We start from the raw sequence: 11,106 nt of genomic DNA, 5'->3' as shown, positions 1-11,106 counted from the left end.
GCGTCTGCAGGCAGGGTCCGCCAGAGGTCAGACACGCACCGGGGAAGGCCTAGCTCCTCCCCTGGCTCTCGGGTTGGCGGTGAAGCCAAAGACTCATTGATGGGTCTTCATGCCGAACATAGGCCACTTGGGAGTCCTTTAAAACGTGGCCCGCTTCCTGTTCACGGCTCTGTAGATGCCGCCAACCTCTTGTTTCGGGCCCTGGATCTAGAAGCCGGGCTCCGGGAGCTGGGCGGGCGGTCAGCAGCAGCGTGGAGGCAGTGCCAGGAGTGGGGACACTCTGCATGGTGTCCGCACACAGCGTCACATCTGAATATCGAAGCGAACGCCGCCCGCAGTCCCCTTGCACAGTGCCCCCTCTTTGGTGGCCCACTGGAAGCCAGCCACCTCGCTGTCCTTGATCTCGTTAAGGTACTAAATGCCCTTGGTGACTTGGGATGATGGGGTCGGTGCTGGCGGGCCCAAAGCACCACATCTTGCGGGCCTCGGCCCTGTCCCCCTCGTACTTCTCTTGGCCAGGGAGTGGGCCCGCTGCTCGAGCTCCTGGTGGGCAGGAGCTAACCCTTGCCGGTGTCCACCACCCTGCCATCCATGAAGGGCTGCGCCCTCAGGTACAGCCGATTGTGCTTGTTAGGGAACCTGGACAGGTAGAGCATGTTCGCCTCCTTCCTGATGGTCTCACCTTGAGAGACCACTGTTGGATTTCTTGATGGAATGTGAGCATTCCAGTGCACCCACTCCTCAAGGATGCAGGATGCTGTGGGGTGTGACTTGGCCGGTGCTTCAGCCCCATCTCCACCAGCTTGGCTGGGCAGGTAGGCCAGGTTGTTGGCCTCTATGACAATCCTGACAACCCGATCCAGCTCACGTGGAATTTCATCACCTTCATGTTGTGGACGTGCTCCAAGGTGGTGATGGTTCCCGTCTTCGTGAGAAAGCAGTGAGTGCCCACCAGGCCCACAATGGTGTTTCTGTGAGTCACATCCTCCTTGGGCTTCACATAATAACCCATTAAAGGGGTTGTTTTCTGAATTGGCTTCAGGTACCCGGTCTCCTTCCTGGACGTGTGGTTGGGGGTGTGTATTGTGGTGATCATTTTGCAATCTTGGACAGACATCTCTGCGGGTCACGCCAATGAGTTCATAGATGTGTGGATCAGACAGCAGTTGTGGTCAGTCTCACCCCCAAAATGACTGGGAAAGTAAATTGTTACGGTTGTTCAGTGATGGAGGGTGATTAGTGCTATTTTACAGGTAGTATTAATTAAAATGTCAAAATTGAGGACTTCTGAGGAGTTTGTGAGAACATGACTCAGAGAAGGGGACAGTCTTAATATAGTATTTCATTTTACATGAGACTGCGTTCTTTGGGGACAAGAATCACATCAGAGCCATTTTTGTTTCTATAACGGCTATTAGTTAATATATGGTCATAGTATTAAGTAACCAAAACAGGAAATTCTATATCTGCTAGAAACTTATATTTCAACCATATTTCTATAACTAAATTGTGAGAAGTGATTTTTTTTTTTTTACAGATTAATAAACTAGGACTCAAATCACTTGTCTAGTACAGATAGGCACTCAATTTTTGAACAGTTAAAACCAAAGAACCAATCAAGAATACATAGTCACTTCAATAACAAAAATAGTTCCACTTTAATACTTTACCTAGTAGGAAATTATTCTCAGTGACAAATTTTGTTAATTTTTCCAAGATGGAAGTGTTACTTAGAATCATTGGACTGGATAGAATTTGAGTTTCTCTTAGGTTATTAGGGTAAAGAGTTTTTGAGATTAGATATGGAAAAGTGGTTTTCTGTAACGGGTGACTTGAGATGCTGCTCGAAATTAAGCTGGGGGAGCAGTAAGTATTTTGGATGATAGAGATGAAAAAAAAGGGGGAAAAAAAAGACCTCAGTAAAACGATGAAGGCTAAGCATGAACATTTTTGCGGATAGACTGTAATCGAGCACCTGAGTTTAAAGAGTCAGCTATCTAAGCAATGTTGGATAAAACCTAGTCAGTAGGAATTCATATGGAAAAATCAGATCCTATTGTTCACTGAACAGGAATTTACAGTGTGGCATGGTTGTCACCATGTCTGTGATAGGAATATAGTGGCTGAACAAATGAAGTAATAGTTCTATTGAGATTTATTTATTACTGTTTGTTTTAGTTCTGTTGCTGCACTAGTTTAGCAATACTCAGAGCACCTCCTTGTCAGAGGTGTGTGTCCTAGTCTCATAAGTTCTCTCTTTCAAGCTCCTGAGGCATCAGTACCAGCAAAGACTGTAGTGTTCCCTTCTGCCTTTTCAGTTTTCTAATGCCTGGGTAACCATTCTTTTAATTAAATTCTATTAAAATAACTTGTGTAGTTTTTGTCTTCTGACTGGACCCTGATGATTACAACCAGAGTAATTAATCAGGGTAATTAATAAACTTGTATGTGTTAGCTGTACTTCACAGTGCTGGTTTCTTTATATTTCCTTCTTGGAGATTGTCTGACCCTATACTCTACCACCATAAATAGGCATGTTCTGGAGCACATGACCTAATTCCATGGCTACAGCTGATTGGACCAGGGTGGGCCCTTAGGGGCAATGGATTCTAGGCTGGTCAGTTGGCTATGACAAGGTTTGGCCTAAAGTGTTCTGCCCAAAGATAGATGAACTGAGCCAAATGGATTCTTTCTTTTGTGATTTTTAATCAAAAGTTTCAGTTCAAAGCTGCACCAAAAGAAGCATGTGACACAGTTGAATAGATTAATAGAAGAGCCTAAGTGGCTCATGAATTCCTGCCATGGAGTTTTCCAGAGACATGTGACCTATGAATCACTTTCTTCTGCCCTCAGCAAAAACATTTCCATAATTAAGACTGGGTTTGCTTGGTGAGGTAGCTATATCCCTATCAAGTGAATGTTCAAGCAGAGAATAGATAACTGTCACATTTGTTTTAGAGGGGATTTCTTCAAGGAAAGCCTTTTCATGTTAGACTGTAAGATGTGCTTGTATTTCTAGACTCTGTTCTAGACCCATTGAATAAGAATATCTGAAGAATGGAGGCAAATCATATACATTAAAAATAGCAGCAGTAACAATGGGAACAACTCTGCCATGTCATGCTGAAGTAGCTGGTCTGTGGTTCAGTCAGATATGGGAAGAAAAGGGCTGTATGGTTGTTCTGGCTGTCTATTGCTGAATGACAGACTATCCCAACAGTTCCTGGCTGACCATTTTTATTATCTCATGACTTCGTGGGTCAAGAATTCAAGCAGTCTCTGCTGGGCGTTCTTTTGCACCATCTAGATTGATGACAGCTACCTAGTGATACTTAACTGGAGACTAGTTTCATCTGTAGTATACAAGGTGGCTTCATTCATGCCTGGCATCTTGGTGGGGACAACTAAACCCCTCTCTTCCTTCATATAGTTTCAGGACTTTTCCCTGTAGTCTTTCCAGCAAGGCAGTTGAATATCTCACGTGGTGGCTCGTTGTCATGTGGAGGCTCAGGGCTCTCACACTCAGGGCAGAAACTGACAGTCCTTTTAAATGGTAGGCCTGGATCTGGCATATGCTACTTCCACTGTTCTCTATTGGTTAAAGTAGACACAAGCCAGCACAAATTCCAGGGGAGGGAAAATAAACCTTCTCTGTACCTGAGAGAAGAGTTAAAGGATTTGTGGCCATATTTTTGGATTGGAGATACGTAATATTTGCTGAATTCTCATGAGAAGTATGCCAGTAAATGCTATCAATCACCAGTAATAATGATAGTAACTATTATTTTACTGAATTCAATTTGCTTTTCAAGTTAATATGAATATATGCATTCTTTCCATTGAAATACTCTTTTTTTTTTACTGAGAGGGAGAGAGAGAGGAGAAATGTTTAGTTAGAATTCCTTTAGATTTTTAGAAGATATCATGAAACATAATAAATAGGATCACTATTATTTTTCTTGGAGAGCTGAACTGATTTCATATGCTGTTTGTGTTATTCACACTTGAGAGCAGATTAACATGTTTTTTTATATTAATTATGAAACAGGAATTTGGGATTACTATTTGGTTTTGTTTTTCTTTCTTTTTATTTATTTAACTTTTCCTCTTGGTAGGGGTTGGTTATTACTTTGCTCAAGCTGCTGGGTGACTCAGAAATGAAATTGACATAGACTATTCAATATCAAGTATGTTGATTTAAATTAAGAGCACAGAAGAGAGTTTCAATGAAAATGCAATGTCATTTATTAAATTAACATGTGGGACCAACTCAGGCTGAAGGTTGGTTTAATAAAGTTGCTTAAAGTTTTCTTTTGTTGAGTTAAAGACTAGGGAACTAAATCCATTTTACTGATGTTCTCCCCAAACGGTAATGCTAAAATTCCAAGAGCTAAGGGTTATGTCTTAACATGCACCCCTGACCCCCAGACAACCTCCTGAGTTACAGAACTCTCCAAACATAACACTGTTTCTGACTTGACGGATTGAAAAAGTAATTCTCTTATGGGAAAGTCATGTATTTCCTCTATGGAAGATGATTAATATGTATGCCTTTCCTGAATCATTGTAAATCCTCTGGCCATACTTTCTATTCCAACCACTGCTGCAGCAATCAGTTTGTAGCCTTTCAGCGTCTTCATGCAGGTGAACCTAATAGCACCTTGCCAGGATATCTCAGAGCCTCTGACCTGAACTGAGTGTCTCTAACTTCCTGGTGCAGATCTTCTCTGATACCACATCATTGGAGACCTATGGGAACTCCTTTGTCCTCATGCGTGCACAACTTAGAAGTAGGAGGGGTAGAAGCAGATAGATAAATGCATCCTTTCCCCCACCCCCCCACTGGACAGGTGGCTCCTAGTCACACTTCTTAATCTTCTCAGATGACCACTGAGGGGCGGAGTTGTTTTCCATTGTAGTGAACAACTATATACTTGTATCGTCTCTCTTTCTTTTCTTCCCTGTTTCGTTCCCCCTCTCCTTCACTCTTGTTACTTGTGATCACATTCCCAAATAAATTGCTCACACATAAACATTTGTGGTAGATCTGCTTTTTGGGCAAACCAGAGCTAAGACAGGCCCTATAAAATGTGTTTCTTCCACTTAAATGATCAGTAATGTGTTGGGATTTAAGTAGGGTACATTTCCTCAAAATTGAAAGCAAGAATATCCCAGTATATGAGACTCTGTGTTCAGCACACTGCACTATCCATCTTTATCTTGTTTCAGTATTCTCTCTGCTGTTACATCTATGACCTTTGTTCTCTTGGCACACAGACAAGAACTTTTGGGTAAGCACTGTCTGCTTATGAAGTTAAATGTTGGAAAAGGATATTTTGAATTTCAGAGGTCTGGAAGTTTTCATGAATATTTTAATTAATTTTAATTTCCTCTCCCAAACAGTATAATGGCATCAAGTCTGGTAAAAATCATACCATGATTTCTCCTCTGTATAATCCTAAATATTATATAGAGGGGAAATAAACTTTAATTGAGCCACAGTTTAAGTTGGAGGTTGCCCAGTTCCCAACTTTGTAAATCACCACAAATTCCTTCTCACACCCAGTCTTTGATTTGTTGAGATTAGATCTATGTTTTATAATTTCATTTTTTTCTCAGGTGTTATATAGAAGGTATCATTCTAAGATTAAAAATACTTCTGGGTGTATAAACTGGAAGACATACATGCATTTCACTGAAATAAAGCTTTTTAGCCTCCTAAACTATACTATTTAAAAACTATATAGTGTTTTGAAAATATGTAGTGGTCACTCTAATGAAATCTGGGTAGTATAGCATTTTATTTTACTTATTCATTTTTGCAATATCATATTCATGTTGGTGGATATATTTTAGAAGACTTGAAAGATGGTTTAAGGTAATTATACACTTTCTAATTAAAAAATACAAATGATTTCAAAGTTTAGGGCTAAAAACCAACATTTCATTTACCTAGAACATCTCAGTTTATTGGTTGGAAGTTTTGTGGCTGCTTTAGAAACTTAAAGCATTATAGAATCCAGAAAAAAAATAGCATAGTTGGTAGTTTATGTTTGAAGTTAAGTATTAAAATTATTGGGAATATTAGATATTTTATGAACTAGGCACTGAGCTAACTGTCTTACATGTATTTGACTCAGTCTTAAAAATTGCCTTAAGGGATATGTGTTATTATTAATCCCTTTTTTAAACATGAAGAAAAATGAAACTTTAAAGAAGTTAATCAATTTGATTAATTTTATCCAGCTATTAAGTTACAGAACTGAAATGACCATTTCTTTTCTAATTCCAATTCTGGTGCTCTGAATGGTTGCTTCCCTTTTGGGGAAGACAGAAACCTGATAACCTCTCCCAGAAAAACCTGATTGGTTTCCTGACCAAATTGACTATTGCTGGCTATAAAATCAGACTCACTTGAAACAAAAGTATGGGACTATAAGAGAAAATTTAGAGAATGAAAAGGTGTTATAGGATCTAGGGTTCAAAAGGGGAAGAAATTTAGAAGAAAAGTAGAAAGAAAATGGAAGAAAGAATAGTAGAAAGAAGATAAGTGTCTGGCCAATAGTATAATTGGTAGCAGAGTGACCACGGCATTGGTGACTGAAAAATGATCATCACACTGTGGGATGGAGGAAGAGTTGTACTGAGCAGTGGTAAATGGACCTATTATTATCTTACTGACTAATAGAGGGCAAATTAGTAATGTTCTAAATTCCATACATTGCCCTCTATTTAAGAAAGCAGAGAGTAATATAGTATGTATTAGTCGTATTCCAATGCCTGTTATCATTAAAACAGAAAATTTTGTTATGTGGAGAGTTATCTTTCAGGTATCTGTAAATTTGTATCACAAAGAAAAACACTTCAGTGATTCTGATCTTTGAGTATCATGCTTATTTATAGTTCTTGGCATAGAAAAGATCAGGAAAAGTTTGATTCGTGTCATACTTCAAGACATCATATATTTCCCGTTTATTATTATTTGCTTCTTAAATGACTGTGACTCCTAGATGTAATTTGACTTTCCATTAAAGTTTTTGTTTTTAAATTGGAAACTTTATATTTTAGACACAGTAAATGTTGCCTGAATACTGAAATTTTATTTATTTATTTTTCTATTCAGTGAATTGATCAAAAGATTTCAGATGACTATTTCAAGGTACAGAATCATAATTGGTCTAGGCAAGAATACCCTATACAGTTTTACCATTATTTCCTTTCATGTTTTGTCACCACGCCTATTCCTCTTGTCTTTCTTCTGTATATCTTATCCCTCATTTATTTAATGTATGCTCTTTTAGTTTTCTATTCCATATATGTATATGTCTATCTGTGAAATATGGATAAAACTGTTCCTTGTATATGTTTAATCTTCATAATGATTAAAATTCATTATCTCAAAAAGATATTCCTAAAAATATTAGTTACTATATGTAGATCTAGTTCATTCCCTTTGATTATTTCATTGCTTTCTATTTTATGCATATAGCACATATTATTTATTAATACCTTCACATTATTTCCTTCCTCCTAGGGCATCTGTGTGTTTCTCTGGTATATAACCCAAAGACCAGATTGCTGTGTAATAGGTTATGTGCGTGCTCTATTTTACTAGGTACTAATAGATTATGTGTACTGCAACATGTCTGCACACATGTGTACTCCCATTGACAAGGTTTCATAAATACTCACAAAATTAGATGCTATTTTATGTGCTATTTCTGCCTATTTAGGGATGTAAAATTATACCACAATGTTATCTTTAATTTACATTGCTCTTAATAGTGAGATGGAATATTGCTTTATGTAATTATTATTGGCCACCAGCCTGTACTTCTGTTTCCTTGAATGCCTCCTTAGCATCTCCCTGAACTGTAAATATTGGTGTGTTGGAAGGCTGAGTATTTGAACATCTTCTCTTTTCACTCTTTTGGTTTTTAAAACCATCAGTCTGGATGAGATCACCATCTATGTCCTGATGACTTCCAAATTTAAATCTTCAGACATAACTTCTTTATATCTCACTACCTCCTTAATGTGTCCTCTTGGATATTCAGGAGGTATCTTAAAATTTACATATCCAAAAGTGCACTTTTGATCGCTACCCTTTCTCTTCAAAAAAGCCCTACTCCTGACTAGTCTTCCCTCATTTCACTAAATGCAATAAAAAAATCTTGGAGTTTTCCTTGAATCGTAGCATTTTGTCACATCTTATCATCTACCCATCAGTCAGTCTTCTTGGCTTTATTGTCATGTATATCCAGGATCTGGATGCCTTCTTTATACTTCAACCATTATCCCTTTGGTCCAAGCCACCATCATCTCTAGCTTGGATTACTGCAGTAGCCTCTTAACACACCCATCTGCTTTGACACTGTTTTTTCATCTGGCTTAAAAGATTCATGTCTTTTCATCTCATTCACAGTTAAAACCCCAATTCTTACAATGACAAAAAAAAAGTCCTGTATGGTTGTTCTAATCTCACTTATCCATCTGTACTTGCCAGTTGTATTCCAGGCACACTGACCTATTTGATGTTGCTGAATATGTGTCACTCTTCCATCCCAGGGTCTTTGTAATTACCATCTCTTCTCTGGAATCCTACTCTCTTGGATAGCTTCATGTTTGTTTACCTCTCTTCCTCTGGGTCCTTCTCAAATGCCACCTTGCTTAAAAATTCCTAGTATGTCAATTTACTTTTCTTGAGATATCATGTGGTAATGAGTATTTTATCTGTTTTCTTTTATAGTGTGTGTTTTTCCTTAATTTGTATCCTTTTAGAATGTAAACTGCATGAGGGCAAGAAAAATTTTGATTTGTCCCTTGCTCTAGCCCCACTGTTTAGAATAGTGCTTAACATTGAATAAATATTAGTAGAATGAATAAATGATTTTGCTTTTATCTAAAATTATATTTTGGCTTATATTAAAATCAATTTCTAGCTTTCTTTTGGTTCATATTCTTTTGATTCAAAAGGTATATGTATATTCTTTTAAACCTTGCTTTTCCCCCAATAATTCTATGCCCTTGCCCTTTTAAAAAAATGTGTCACTTCTGGAGAACATTGTGTGTGTGTGTGTGTGTGTGTTATGGGCAGTTTTAGGTTCACAGCAAAGTTGAGAGGAAGGTATAGAGATTTCCTGTGTACCCCCTATCCCTACACATGCGTAGCCTCCCCCAAGATCAACATCACTCAACAGAAGGGTACTGTTTTTTTTTTTTTTTTTACCAAGAATGACTCTACATTGACACAGCATAATCAACCAAAGTCCTTAATTTACCTTAGAGTTCACTTTTGGTGTTGTACAGTCTATGGGTTTGGACAAATGTGTAATGACATGTATCCACCATTATAGTATCATCCAGAGTATTTTCACTACCCTAAAAATCCTGTGTTCTGCCTATTCATCCCTCTCCCCAGTCTAACCCCTGGAAATATAACTGATCTTTTTTACCCTCTATAGTGTAGTTTTGCCTTTTTCAGAATGTCATAATTATGCAGTATGTAGCCTTTTCAGATTGACTTCTTTCACTTAGGAATGCTCATTTAAGTCTCCTCCGTGTCTTTCCAGAGTTGATTTGTTTATGTTTTTTAAAAACTCAAACTGAGAATCTTCATCTTCTATTAAGTTTGTTTAGCTTATTTACTGTAATTTCAGTTTTTCTATGAATTGTTTCTGTAATTTTTGATGACTTTTATTTACCATGCTTCTGGTTTTTAAATTTTTCTCCCATTAACTATAACAAATATTTATCCCAGCCAGAAAGTTACCTGTTATTTTTGAGACCCGTAATTATATGTTTTTCTCTACCAATAGCTGTTATTTCACCCAAAGGAATTCCTTTGCCCATGTTGATATTGTAAGGAGTTTTAGGATTGTACCGTCATCCCATTTTTAGTTACAATGTAAATTCTTTATTTTTATTTGCAATATAACTTTTTTCTATTTGTTTTTATTCTTGTGGGACTATATCTTAAAAAAAAATCTTTCAAAGAGGATACATGTATAAAAATTTCTGAGAATTTTTTATGTTGAAACCTTATTTTACCAATATTTGTATTTATTAACTCAGATAAATATTAAAATAATGGTTCAATTTTATTTTCCTTCAATATTTGCATATTGTGCTATTGAAGAGATATGTTACTATGACTTTTTCAAGATTCCTTTGTTCATGATCTGATTTTTGGCATTTTCTTTGTAGATATGTATCTAGGTGTGATTTTTGATTCTGTATCCCAGTACACTATGACTCTGAGTCAGACTAGGCTAACAGCTATAAAAAACAACTCCAAAATCTAGGCATTTAAAAATCAGTAAAGGTATGTTTTTCACTCTCACCACAGTCCAGCTAACTGTTTGGCAGGTAGTTGTTCAACACAGTCATTTGTACCCTGGCTCCTTTGATCTGGAATTAGTCATTTAGCCCCACCTAGATACAAGGGGACAGAAGGAAAATGTATTCTTCTTGTGTGCCCAGGAGGTCAGTGAAACAATTTGGTATAAACAGAGGTTTGTCTCTGCTATAGAATGCTATCAAACTGAAGCTTAATATAAAGCATTTTTTAGTTTTGGAAAGATTCTTGGTTATAATTTTTATCACTATTTTATCCCCTGCCTGCAGTCTCTATTTTCTCTTTTGGTTTTCCAACCCAGTGGACTTTGACACCTCTACTTCTGTTCTCCAACATTCTTGTCTTTTTTTCTCATTTTTTCCCCTCCTATTTCTCTTTTTCTCATGCCTTTTGGGAGAGTTCTGTGACCCAGTCTTCCAGTTAAGTAATGCAATTTTGAATATATTCATGCTGCTACTTCACAGGATTATTTATTTCACAAATCTTATCTCTCATGTCCAATATTTCTATTTTAGTAATATCTGATTGTCTTGCTGCCTGTTGCAAATATGTTCCTTTTTCTGTTTGAGTGTATTCTATCTTTTTAAACTTGTTTTCAGTCTCTGTCTGTCCCTTCCCTTTTGTTGATTTTCCTCCACTAAGTTTTTCTCTTTGTTGTCTTCTAAGGTAGTTCTCCTGTTCCTTAAATGCCTCTTAATTTTTCTCTCTATGGCAATCTTTGTTTCCTGAAAAGAAAGGAAACAACAGGT

At 37.4% G+C, this 11,106-nt stretch overlaps 1 pseudogene; it reads right to left on the bottom strand.

The window, feature by feature from the left end:
- Positions 1–303: 303 nt before the first annotated feature.
- LOC131760806 (elongation factor 2-like) lies at positions 304–1,117 on the bottom strand (annotated as a pseudogene).
- Positions 1,118–11,106: the final 9,989 nt, after the last annotated feature.

The sequence above is a fragment of the Kogia breviceps genome, chromosome 8, assembly GCF_026419965.1.
Source record: "Kogia breviceps isolate mKogBre1 chromosome 8, mKogBre1 haplotype 1, whole genome shotgun sequence".
Taxonomy (NCBI): domain Eukaryota; kingdom Metazoa; phylum Chordata; class Mammalia; order Artiodactyla; family Physeteridae; genus Kogia; species Kogia breviceps.
This window is presented reverse-complemented; position numbering and strand designations above follow the sequence as displayed.